The sequence below is a fragment of the Anticarsia gemmatalis genome, chromosome 21 (assembly GCF_050436995.1).
Source record: "Anticarsia gemmatalis isolate Benzon Research Colony breed Stoneville strain chromosome 21, ilAntGemm2 primary, whole genome shotgun sequence".
In the NCBI taxonomy this organism is placed as follows: domain Eukaryota; kingdom Metazoa; phylum Arthropoda; class Insecta; order Lepidoptera; family Erebidae; genus Anticarsia; species Anticarsia gemmatalis.
Window position 1 is genome coordinate 3,372,749 of NC_134765.1, and position 14,155 is coordinate 3,386,903.

At 34.2% G+C, this 14,155-nt stretch overlaps 1 protein-coding gene and 1 non-coding gene across 4 annotated transcripts in view; both read left to right on the plus strand.

Annotated features, from left to right (window-relative positions):
• klar (klarsicht) overlaps positions 1–14,155 on the plus strand; it is a 345,461-nt gene that overhangs the window by 290,758 nt on the left and 40,548 nt on the right. The gene's annotated exons all lie outside the window — the stretch shown is intronic.
• On the plus strand, positions 1,768–1,906 carry LOC142982446 (U4 spliceosomal RNA). Its single transcript, XR_012959998.1, has one exon. It is a non-coding gene; the product is annotated as a U4 spliceosomal RNA (small nuclear RNA).

Sequence of the window (14,155 nt, forward strand, 5' to 3'; positions counted from 1 at the left end):
GCACTATCTGGGCCTAACCCCTCCCTCGTTCGGAAGGAGACAATACCTTAGCAGTGAGACAGCAAAGAGTTAAAAACAACTGTAGCTGAAATAAAATAAATTAATCTACTGTTTTACAAACCAAACTAATGTTTAAGTTTGTTCTTATAATAAAACAGATGCAAATACTCAATTTGACTATTAGACACTTGAATATCTTGAGCGAACACTTGAGTTTTTACTTGATATCTCGAGGGCACAAGTTTCGCAACTCCATTATTGTGATGAGTCATTACAATTTCGTAAGTCACCATCATGCTGCGGTTTCAAGCAATTTCGTCAAGTGTCGGTGCAACTTGTACAAAATACGTTATACAATTACTTGTAATTATTGTCGAAACTTGCTATATGTTCGTTAGATACACTTTCTGTGGCTGCAATAAAAAGTCTGTTGAAAACTTCACATACACACTCTTTTGAGGATCAGAGAAAAATTTTAACAACATATTAATTTGACTTTTAGAGACTTTCTTAGTCTAGCAGATGATTTAAAATTTAATGGTTGCACACTTTCCTTAGATTTCTCATTTGCTTGAACAATAGATAAAAGCTAGCAATATATCAAGGTAAATGACGTTGACTGAAAATAATATAGCTATTTGTTGCATATAGTTTACACTACCTATGCAGAAAATCTTATGTTCTATTATGGTCTGAGTCATCATTTGATTTTCATCACCCTTTCAAGATAGTACAGAAACAACAATGTTATTTTCAGCTATCATCGTCCCCATTACATCAATCTAAGATACTCAATTTCACGGCGGCACGTCACGGCTCATTTGTTTTATCTAATGCAGTCACTTGTTACTTGTTATCGATAACATTACGTCATTCGACCTGTTGATGCTCGTTCGGCCTATTCCATTTTGATTCGCCACACTGTACCAGGGAACGACTGTTTTGCAATTTGCAACGGTTGTCTGCCTCACTGTGCGTATGATTTTAACTTTCTTTCACAGTTTTTACGTAAGCATTAGGTGCTATGGTGTTCGGTTTCGTAATATCAACATTTCTATCATTAGAATCGAATTGTGATACCGTATTGTTTGCTGTTTTTCCGTCAACAGCTTTTGTCCCCTCATTGTCTTCATCTTTAACTAAGATATCAAGATAATAAACGTCTGTTTTTGCTTTTTCTAATACTGTTTTGTTATGCTTTATGATGCAATTAGATGTAACAATAGCCTGAATGAAATAATAGGTTAGGTTTGAAAATGAAAAGTTTTGTTTTAATTTTGTACACGAAATTACTACTTGGTTATATCATTTCTGTGGGCATCTAATTTTTAATTTCTTATTGTGATTGTTCGTAACTTTCTCATGGTTATAGTTTTGTTTTTGTTTCAACGACACCGCTGTTGCATGAAATTGCTCCCAATTTGTTACTGACTTGTTAAGCAATTTGTTCTTCTGACTAATCATAAATAATACATTTTGTAGGTTACATTTGATTGTACCATTGCTCTTTTATTTCGTCGCGCAGATTCAAATGATGATTTTAAAATCATTGGTGATTTACTTATTTGATTAGAAATGTAAAAATTAAACAATTTATGATAAATCAGAAACATCCACAAATCTTGATAGACAAAACTAAATGCTAGCTAAAAAGTCGTTAAAAGGTATCCCCGGAGCTCGATAGATGGCGTTAGTAGAAAAATTAAAACTCGCTATGGTTTCGTTACCGCCGGGAGTATATATACCCCGAGCGCGGTCTGTAATGTTAACTTTGCGCAGAGGCAATATCGTAACCAATGAGGTTTATCCGAGGTGCGATTATTGCTAGTTGAAAACTTTACCAATACCCCGCCTTGTGGACGTGAAATACCGTCCGCTATGGCAATTTTTGAATGGCCTTAGAGGCCTAATAAACCCTGAAATTAATAATACAATTGTCATACTAACTTGGGTAAAAGTATCTCTTCGTGAGTCTCCTTTGATTTTATATTCATTAAGCGCCACAAAGCAAATTTATTGCGTCCTTTAGAATGGAACTGCAGTAATAGTTCTTCAATCATCTCCATGCACTTAGAGCTAATCTCGCGAATACCGTTTATTTAATTACAGTGCTAGACTAAGGGTAATGGTGGCATTATGTGAATCTGAGCTAATTTGCCAATTACATGGGCACGTACGACGGGCTGTGGGAAGTCAGGGCTCATCGTCTGTCTGCGTTCTTGGCATAAAAGCGATAGGGCTACTGACGTTAAAGGTTCAGTTTGAGGAGAAGATATTATCAAATATCTTCTGATTTATTTGATTTGAACAATTTAATGTTGTACCTTGCCATTTATGTGCTAAATTTTCATTTGACAAAGATATTGCACCCCATAGAGGATGTCAAGGAAAGGGACGCGTCTTGCAAATCTATTGTAGCAGGGACTTGAACAAGAAAGGGACATTTGTACGGAAAAGGGGGAGACCTTTGCACAGCAGCTGGACACATAAAGTCGTATTAAAAGAGACCCTACAATTCAATAATCATTACAACATTAAAAAGGCAGACATAATAGTAGACCTGATTTCAAATTTTGGATTTCGGACTTTTAAATTTTGTTTGCTTTTTTATGAGATTCTTGAATGTCTTCTATGTTATAACCCTAGGCGTACCTAAATAGTTAGATAGTCAGTGTGAACAGCGTACAATAGTAACGGCACATCGACATCAATGAGTGCCGTTCTGACCTTGAATACGGCTTTGTTCTTAAACATAGCGCAATTAAACCTCAAGTTTTTTTGTTGTTAAGACCAATTCTCGGAATGTATGTAATTTTACGGTCTATACATAGTCTGTGGAAAAAATAACTACTTGTATCTGTGGTGATTAAGCTACTCGTGATGGAGAATTGCTTTATAGTCTGTGTCTATTCAGAATTATATATTTTTTTGGTGTTCCTGATTTTTAGGTTATGTTTGTCTTCAGTGTTTTATTGTCCTTTCAAGGTACGGGTTCGTTTCTACATGGCTGACATTTTGCTAGTCATATAACGTAGCAACAGATTGTATTAAGTTTGGTAATTTACTTGTGCCAAAAATACATGTAGCCCAAATTCTGATTAATCTTAAAGACATTTATGAAATTATGTTAGAACTTGTAAATAAACATTAGGTGAAAATTGCAGCTTATTACGTTCCCTTGTGCCACCATGCAAATTTGAACCGAATTACTATTGCAATAATCTTACTAGAATGTTCTACGAGTACCATCAAATAAGATTTTAAAGCAATCGGAACTTAAACCACAAGATCTAACAAAACAGTGTGAAAGTGACATTACCTCATTCTAATGTGAAGGAAGTAAACAGGAAGTTTTACATACAAAATATATTAAACGCAAAGAAAAACGAACACAATGACTTCTCAGAGTTTCGTAACGCGTTTTGTTGCAGTTTCTGCGAAATTGAAACGATTGTGGCAATATAAAGTTGTTTTTTTAAAAATGTGAATGTAGAAGCTAGATTTTTTGCTGCAGATTTTAAATTGATATTACTATTACTTTTTTGGTGAACTGAATAAAACTTCCTGAAATGCCTTAACTCATCGTTTAATTCTGTCATAGTTCGAATTCATTGATCTACATAATAGTTTTTTTTTGGTTTCGTTACCCTATTTACATATTCAACCATTACCATCGGTTAAGGAATAAAAGAAAGGTATAAGACCTTTCTTTTCTTCCTTAAACCGATGGTTTGCAGAGATTTTTGTTATATTCGTCCACCTGTTCACAGGACATAAACCTTTGTCGCCCCCGCCTTCAAAGTTCTTTGTTCACATCTGTTATCGTTTTGGCCTCCAATATTCTTGATTTAAATTACTGTCTTTATAACCTAAAGCATTAAAGAGATAATATAGTATCTTAAAACGTGAACTAACAAAACACTGAATTAAAAACACAGTACAACGCTCTTGCAATTTTTGATCAACTTATGCCACGTTTCTGAGTACAATTAGCGGTAGTTTATCTATTCAATAGCGTTTTCTTTCTATTAGTTTCAACGCTATTGAATAGACAAATTATCGCTAAATGTACCTCAGAAACCGGGGGTTAGTAAACTTATATTTGGCGCGATCTTTTTCTTACAGACAAAAACATAATTTCGTAAAATATAATAATGGTTTTCGTAATTTTTCATCCAAGATCCTTTGTATAAATAGATATTAACAGTAAACCATATTCAGGTGTAGTGGGAAAATTCCCTGGCGATCCGGTCCTGCGTCCGTAAGCCCTTTTGCGTAGACATTACTGATATTATAACGGGATGCTTAAGATTTTCTCCGTGATTGATTTAGATGGTGGCGGCACGCTTTACTAGATAATCGATGACAACGTTAGTATTGCACGGACCCACATCTCAAGGTGACTTGAAGAAAACGGAATTGCAGAAACGGTTACCGTTAATTATAATTTGCAAGCTTCTGCTCGAGATTCTGCCCGCGTGAAACGATTTCCTGGCATAAAAATTGTATTGAGGACTGTAACTATCTGCATAGTGCATACCAAACTTATATTCAATGTACCAAATTGACCTCTCTACAGATTTATTATAAGTACAGACATATGTAATTTCACTTCTCTATCACAGCTGCACAAAGAAATGTAAATGCTGTGGCACAAAAACATGACAAGATTTATGATAATGAAAACCAAGACAATCACTTAACAAATAATACCACAAATACTACAGATTCTAATAAAATAGCCTAACTTAATAAATCAAAGTACTTCGATAGCAACAACAGCAATAATCCAATTTATTGATAGCTCTATAAAAGTCAAGGCTGGTAAGTCCATGGTCACCATCGACGTAATGAGCCCTATGAATAACAGTGTCTTAAATGGCAATGTTATGAAAACATTCGTAATGGTGATAGCCAGTATTTATGGTGCCCTCAATAGAAGACATGGCAACCTTGAATTCAAGTCCAACTTTACATTTCTGACTTATGCCAACTATTAGCACCCAGTTCTGCAATGTCAGTATTCCTAGATTATTTCGTAATCATTTAGATAAGAACAAAAATGGTGAAGATTGCTCCTGATCTTTTCGTTGCACAGTTCGATACTATCTTTTCTCGACTTTGTTGTATGGTTATCAAATGTTATAGTAAAATTTATAGTAAAATAATGCTCGTACCCGTACACCAAAAAGTTTGTAAAAACCACTTCAGAAAGCCTCAGTTGACCGCTTGTAGTACCAGCTTGCAAATAGTTATCAACTCAGGTACGTGATAGCCCCCTCGTCTATTACAAACGTAAAAGTGATCTTGATCGATTATGACTCCCATGCTCTATATATTCTTACTAATACAAGAGACAACTTTAATTTATTTGATGACAGAAGAGATTCGTGAACAAACTTTTCTCGCATCATAAGATTAGCAATAACCAAAATTGTCATTGTCATTGGTAATCTCGTTCTGAAATGCAACAATCACCCCTCGTGAGACGTGATAGGTTACAAGGCCAATACCATTGTTTCGGCGTTTGGCCCATAACCACACGCTGACACTTCTATGCACGTGAATAATGTCCAACTTTATCAGCCTAAGCCGTGACTTCTAAATTAGCCTATTAAAAACACTAATGTCCGCTTCATGAGTTTACATTCTTGGAAGTAAAACATTTCTTAACTGTAAAATGTTTTAGTGATGGTCGAGGCAATAAACTAGTAGACTTATGAACGTAAGTTTAGTTCTTACAGTTACTTGCAGACGAATACAACAGATCATTTAAGTTTATTTCAAGCTGTTATCTGCAACACTATCTATCTCTTAAATACATCAATAGTTACAATCGTTAGTAATTTAACCCTGACATTATTTAGCTTTAAATTGCTATAAAAAACTCGGTCTTAAGAACAACCATCAAGTAGATCAACATCTTTTTATACGGTTGATGTCATCAAGCTCTATAAAATAATTCGCAACTGTACTTCAATATGGAACAACATTAGCTGCGATGTTACCGTAAAACTCGTTTACAGAGGAAGACGAGTGAGTTCTCCCTCGATATACACCGCCATTGACCGCGCTGCGCATACGCATCGTCTCACCTTAAAACATTTGCAGAAACGCGGACAAGCGCATATTTCTTCACATTCGGCTATTTCCGTCTACGGTTCGGCTAAATCCGTCGGCAGCGGCCGATGACTCCGCCGGCATGCGCTGTTTAGACCTTGACGTAAACATTGTGTGTGCACTTAGAACAAACGATTACCAGTTCTATTACCTTGACATAAGGGTCATATGGAATGTACAGTTTACTTTGTACAATTTCCGCATGAGGATATGCGAATCGGAAATGATTTACACCTGTAATAAAATGATTTAAGTCCAGCGTGTAATCGTTACGCTTTTAGGAATGGCGTCTGGTTTGCTCTGAGCCCAGATGAATCTTTTATGTTCTAGAACTGTCTTTAATGGACAAGCAGTAAACGCTGGTATCCGTTATATTGATTAAGTAAGTTTGGTCCAGAATAAGTAGCCAGTTATATTGACTGATAAATTAACCGATTGGATCCGAAGATGAATCGATTTCGCAGAAGGCCTGTTTGAGATATCTATTGTATTTAGCACAAATAATGAACTGCATGTTGCTTTAATCCTTGTTCCCCTCCATACGTGTTCAGATTTGCAAGACTGCAACCAGTTCTTTAAGAAACACGATATTTTGAATTAAGGGTGACATCATAAAACAGGTCCTAACTACACTCAAAATGAATCCAGCAATTTCTTTATCTTTATATTGCAAATATTTTTATTTAAAAGCATCCTATCAAAATGTACATGCTCATACGTCAAGGAAAATCTGATTACGAAATACACCATAGAATTTCTACATCCGTCTACTTCAAAAACATCGATGGCCTTGTTAACCACATTGAAAGAATATAATTACTCGTATTATAGTAGAATGAAAGGCTACAATTATCTTGTCCGTCCGAAATTGAGTTTAACACGTGTTACTTATTACATTATGTTATTACTAATTATAATTTGTGTCAAAAGTGCGTGTTGTTACGCCTACGCGAAATTGGTACTTCTGTCACGCTATGTGCCTTCCGGGGGAAAAAGTTACTTGCGTAGAAATGTGACAATGCGGATGACGGAATATTACTTATCAGGCATGCTTGGGAACTCTGTCCTACATGAAGGCATGCCTGATAAGTCATATTCTTTTGGGTAACTAGGGGTTAGGACTAGGAGATGCTTTTTTCTAACAGTAAAAACTATGAGAGTTATGACTTTTGAACTGACGCCTAAAAGTTAGGCATTTCAAGGTAAAATGCTTATTCCCGTTTATTCCCCTATCCTATTATATTGAACTATGACAGTTGTAGGGCTTAACTAAGGTACAGGCGTTTTATAGAAAGAAACGTGGCTATATGTACGTGTTACGTTAAGTAGCTCATTAATCTCATTTAAATATAAATATAATCGTCTTATTAACTAAATCCAGTTATATCAGTTAAGTCTTGTTTAAATTGAATTTTCTGATAAGATTATAATCTTCACCCTCTTTAAGTTTCTCTTGTAGAGGATATCCACTTGCATAAGTATCTACTTAGTATAAAAAATATTAGAGCGGTAATCGCCCACATGTCGAGTATAAAGTATCACTATCCTATTGCAAAGGAACTAAATTTTTTTAGACAAATTTAAGTTGTCAACCTCACAATACGTACATTTTTGAGATTTGAGAATTTTGAGAGGTAGGCTTCTTTGTTGTTATTTAACTAAATACATGTAGTCCTACTGTCTTAAAAAAATATTTATAAATTTTATTAATAAGTTGCGTAGTGCTTGCAACTGCCTTTGTACAAGTATGAATGTGAATGCGTTCTGTAGTGTCTACCCCTTTCTTACTGGCACTATGGCTTGTTTTTATAAATGTCCAGCTATTACCTTCAACAGAAAATAGCCACAATAAATTCAGAAATCAATGTAACTCCAATTACTATAATATCAACGATGTCCCAACACACCTTATAAACAAAGAGCCGACTCTCGCGCATCTGTCAATTATACAGACAAAACACGTCTCATTTTGGGTCAAACATTTGAATTGATTACGACATGAACAATCGTGGCTTACGATAGAAGACAATTATTGTCAGCACAATTGTATAGGAAACGGATAAGTATTGTTGTATTGAAAGTAAATAGAGTATTTGTAATTTATTGATGTAAGATGCAGGAAAAGACGATTTGAATTGCACTTAGTTTTATTTTTGCTAGAAGCCATTGCTGTTCCACTGCTTTGCAAAGGGATCCTCCCAGAATGAGGGAAGGATTAGATCTTGACTCCACCACGCTGGCCAAGTGCGAGTTGGGGACTTACTTGCTTTGCTTTCGCTGAAAAAGTATTGAACGGATTGTGATGAATTTTGGCACACATGTAGTTTGATAACTTGGATTATAGCAGGATGGACTTTTTACCCCTAGAAACTTGTTAACGTGGACAAAGTCACAAGTAGGATCTAGTTATTGATATATACAGTTCAAAATCACATCCTTTCTTCTTATTATATAATTTAACGTAGTCGTAACGTGTTCTTATATCGTAAACAAACTTCTAATCTAAATCTCCTGAACCAATTTTCATTTGTATCGCCAATGCGGTACGCTCTGTTCAAAGATGTACCGTGTAAAGGTCTTTGTCTTATGTATGAGGCTATTGGCCTCCATACATATTCTACACGGTACAATTTGATTCTCTTTAGACATAACTAGTTTACAGGACACACGATAGAATTTTGGTTTTGTATACTACTACTCTACTCCTAATATAGGTGACAGTTTTGAAAAGGATAATTAAGATTCAGGCTCGAATTTGGTACCAAAATTAAAATCTTTCTCAGTTTTTCTAGTGTTTATAAGTGTTATACAATCAAATTCTGATTTGTGGTTTTCAATTTTATGTAGTAATTATGTATCTAAAATACTTACTACAATTACAGGCAACTGAAGATTTTAAGACTAGTTACTTTAGGATATATTTCGGTATTGGACGTTATGTCCCACACGAGTGTCTTCAGTAATCACATAGTCATCTTCAAAAATGCAAGATCTATGAAACTACATAATCATTCAATAGCTGACGTAAACATCGTTTAAAGCTAGATCTAGATAGAAATAAAAACACTACCATTAACCAGTCTATCGGAAGAATGAAAGAATGTTGGGATTGTAGCAAGTTCTTTAGTATATAAGTATGTAACCAGTCCGTGCGCCTTTTTTTCAAGTGGCATCGTAATTAGTTTTCTACTTCACCATTAGATTTATCAGCCCAATTTATCTTTTTATTGATTTACGCCTGTTATTTCCGAAGGTGTATGAAATACACCCAGTTTTTGCAATGATAATGTTAGTCTCATGTAGAGGGTGCGAGTTTATGGCCATATACTGAGTACATTATCTAACTCTAGGTTATCATTAATAAATTTTCAATATTGATGAAATAAACCCTACAATACGTTGCCCTTCTTAGGATTGAACGCAAGGCTCCATGAACAGCGGTGGCCCAGACCACAGAAACAGTCTATTTCGTAAGACCAACATCCAATAGCGTCATTTTAAAGTAGCCATATTTAAAAGGCCCTCAGAACCTCAACTAAAAGAAAATTGAATAAAGAAAGTTAACAAAAAGTAGTCGTGATTCTCAAAGAAACAGCTCCCTTGCGTAATCCCATTGAACAGTTTTATCGACATGGAAAACTGATTTACCATGGCTTCATCAAATTATGGGTCGATGAACACCAAACTCAATTGTTATCGCTTGTTCTAAACAATTTACTAACGGAATTTACCATTTGATGAACCATTTTGAACCCTATTTTTTGTATGTTAAGGTGCGATAAGGTTTTTTGTGGCTATCTCTGCGGCTATGGTGTTTAAAGATATGAATAATAGATAAAATGAAGTGGCTGTAACATTTTCCTCTGCTTCTGTATAAAACATTCGGGACACATGTTTTTATGTAGCAATGAACCTGAAAAAACATCCAAATCTATAATAATAAGAAACATTTGCGATGAATGTCTTCCGCAGATACAAAAAGTCTTGCCATATTCCTTTACGGGTAGACCTCTGTGTACCAAAGAACGCCTCTTACTACTTACAAACTTCCTTTGCCTCATTCACATCCATACATCTAGTCATACAGGACCGCCAGTTACGAGTACTACGCATCTGACCTTTTTGCAAGAAAGACAACACCGATATGATCCGTGTATGTCTTTCTAGTGTGATCCCGTCCTCAGGCGTTTCAATTTACTTCCGAACAGTAAACTTTATTTGTTTTATCTTGAGTGGACAAATGCTGTTGCTGCATTATTTATGTTTCAGAATAATAAGTTTTAAATTATTATTATCATACACATCTATAACTACATGACTTAAAACTCAAGTCGCAAAAAGGTTACAATTTTTGTAATTTCATAGTTTCACTTCGTTGCAAAAAATATTACATAAGTTGACTGTAGTTCTAAATAAAATGGAGATTTTTGTGTAAAACTTCAAAGTTACATCTTAATGGTTCTTGAGATGGTGTGTTTGTGACTAGGAATAAAGATGAATAGATATATTATGTAGTAACTCTATTAAGTAACACAAAGATACTTAGATGTCGAAGTAACATTACAAAACAGTCTTACAGGTAGGTACTTTTAATTATCGTCACATTTCATAGAAATCAGAAACTATTTTTTTTTAGTATCTTTAAGTATGTTAGTGTTCTACTTTTATAATTTTTTTTTAATATCTGATTAAGTATAATAGTTTACCTAGTAATATATAAGTGGTAGTTACTTATATTCAAGACAAGTAATAAGAAGCCTTATATATCAAACCATCCAAAAAGTTCATTGTCATTCCTTCGAATAAAAAGTTTAGTAAATAAAGTTGCTTAAGTGAATCCTCATCGGTTACTATAAACCATATGCCTAAATAATCAAATCTTCATCATCAATATCATAACAAACTAACAATACAATAATATACAATAACAAAGCTATCTATCAAACTATCAATAAACAACAAACAAATTACACATCAGACATCATCAACCCGCATTGAACCCAGGACCCTTCACTTATCATTCCGACGTTTCAATGCACATGACATATCACGGCGTTATAACGCTAATGTTAAATGACATAGGCAGAATTACCTTGACACTAGACCTTACGGTATTTAAGTACTCGGTTCAATTGCGAATGTTTTGTGTTTTGATGATAATTATGTTACATGAAGCCTTATTAATAAGGTTAAGAAAATAATCTTTTTTCAGTCAATTTTAAGAATTAATTTGTGACTAGTAAGAATGTATAAGAAAAAGCATAATAATTTTAACTTTCATGTTTCGATTTGTGTTAGTAAATTAGTATCTTTTACTTACTTACTCATCATTTCTTGATTGTTTTTGAACAATGCTAAACTTTATTTTACCGTACCGTTACTTTTGAAGTACGCATTACTTTAAATGCGCATGAAACTAATAAGCATTACTTTAATGAAATTTAAAACAAACATATCTCAGCATCAATAAAAATAATGAAAAATTACCACATAGAACGACAGACTAAAGATTCTCATTGCGATACAACTCATTAACTTTGTAATAACGTGTGAATGTAAAAATCATTTTCAAAGTTATGGTAAATCCATTCACTAATGGCTATAACATAGATAGTTACGTAGGCGTGATGTGCCTACACGAAAAAATCGTTTAATAACTATTCCAATACCCATCAAACGACTATAAAAGTTATAAAATTATATTAGACTAGCTGACCCGCGCAACTTCGCTTGCGTCACATAAGAGAAAATGGGTCAAATTTTTCCCCGTTTTTGTAACATTTTTCATTGCTACTCTGCTCCTAATAGTCGTAGCGTGATGATATATAGCCTATAGCCTTCCTCGATAAATGGACTATCTAACGCTGAAAGAATTTTTCAAATCGGACCAGTAGTTACTGAGATTAGCGCGTTCAAACAAACAAACAAACAAACTCTTCAGCTTTATAATATTATATAAGTATAGATTTCACATAAACTTACGATAAAGCGATAAAATTTCTCACACTGTAACACTGTTTACGTAATCCCTTATCTAAAAGTAAATTTTATTCACAATATTTAGATATTTCATTGAAGAAATGGTGCATTTTACTATCATCGGATCGTAAACCGTTTGACATAATGTTTTCTATTATAATAACTTTATTTCCCGTTAGTTCGATGTCAAAATATTGTAAACACAGTTCATTAACTATGATCGTATCAGTAGATTGACAACAAATAATGTCTGATTAGAATTAAGCAACTTTGTATTCTGTAATAGACTTTCCCATTGCGTATCGTTTTCCCATGCAATTGGAATCGAAGAGACGTCCAGCGATCTCGATAAATTTGTAATTTGGTATGTAATCACTGCATCCATCGGTAGGTAATTTGTATAGATGCAACTGTAGGGCCACCATGTTAGTTTGCTACAAGCGGATTTACCTTTACATACCTTTAGATTTTGTTAGAAAGACTAGCAGGCTTCCTCGGCTGTTTTACAATGTATCAAAATGTGTCGCGTAGTTTTGAATATCTAACATGCATATAGGACAGACAGCGGAAAGCAACTTTGTTTTATACTATGGAGTGATATTACTCAGCAGCGAGACATTATTGCCGAAAAAGGTTTCTTTGTTTTAATCAAACATTAACTTATGAATAAAGCAACCGTTATATGACTAACACTACAAACAACATATGTTTTATTGTATGTATTAGATAGCTGTATAGAATAAATACAACATTATTTTTGCTCTTTTCTTTTGTATAGTTCAATGAATGAAATGAATTGTATGACGAAGTTCGGATTGTTTTTGCTATTCATCTTCATCTCATTATCATCATTGGCCTGTGTCCATCTATTGCAGATGATTCAGGTAGCGTCAGACAGAGGAATATTTGTAACGTAGAAACATCTTCGCTCGTAGCTTAAAAGGCCTATGCGACAGTGACAACCGCAACATCCTAACTTACGCATTGTAAAACTACTGGGATATAAAGAGACAAAAAGAGCAATAGATAGAGCCCATTACAAACTTAACCTTACGGAATAACAACTATTAATTACATCAATAAAAACTAACACGTTTTAACACTTCTAGATTCCAAGTAGAGATTGTCCCACGATATCTCCGAGTATGGTAACCCTTCGCTACTTTGTTACTAAACAGATCCAATCTACTGTAGTTCATCTCACTAAGAAACTGTTACTACGACCCGTCGTCGGCATCTAAGATGTCTTTCCTGGCATCTATAGGCCGACAACTTAGTAGAGAGCCTTGGCTGTGATGATTTAACTAGATTGTAAATAATGCTGTAGAAATAGCACGAAAACTTGCGAAAAAGTGCTCTCGTAGGATTCGAAAAGTTATAGTATGTAGTAAAATTAAATAAGCGCCCTAATTTTGGAACTCTAAATATTTTATTTTTCTTTCTAGTCAAAAACTTCGCAGTTCTAAGATTCGTAAATCGGCAGTGCAAACCTTTTTGACATACGTTTACTTATGTAAAATTAGAAAGCTAGCTATCGAATAATTTATCGTGCTTAATTTACTGCTATGTATTTCGAGAATAAAGTAGCTGTAAAAATAAACAGGCCATCGTCAGGCTATATATGTTTTGTTTCACTCTATCAGCTGCGAAACTTACAAGGTTCTCTATTAAGTTGTTGGCTTATAGCATCTAATGTGGTAATAAATTGTACTTATAGTTATGTTGATGTTTTTCGTTTCTCAGTATCTTTTTATTAAGTTGTAATTGTACTATTTAGGTAAAGATAGGATCATGGAAAACTGTTTTTTCTGAACTTGAGATCAAGATAAGTCTACTTTTTAGTAAAGATTTGCTTACTTTTTCGTGTGTATTTTAATTTTAGTTGCTGCCTGATATTTCGTGAAGGTATTAAATAGCCAGTTGATTTCCCAGAATAATACTCTGAATAGTACTGAATATACACAATGAATGATCGAAAAACTTTAGTAAACCGGACGTGACAAGCAAATTTGATTTCTCGGTAATTGTGTAGCAAAATAGATTGAACGTAAAAATA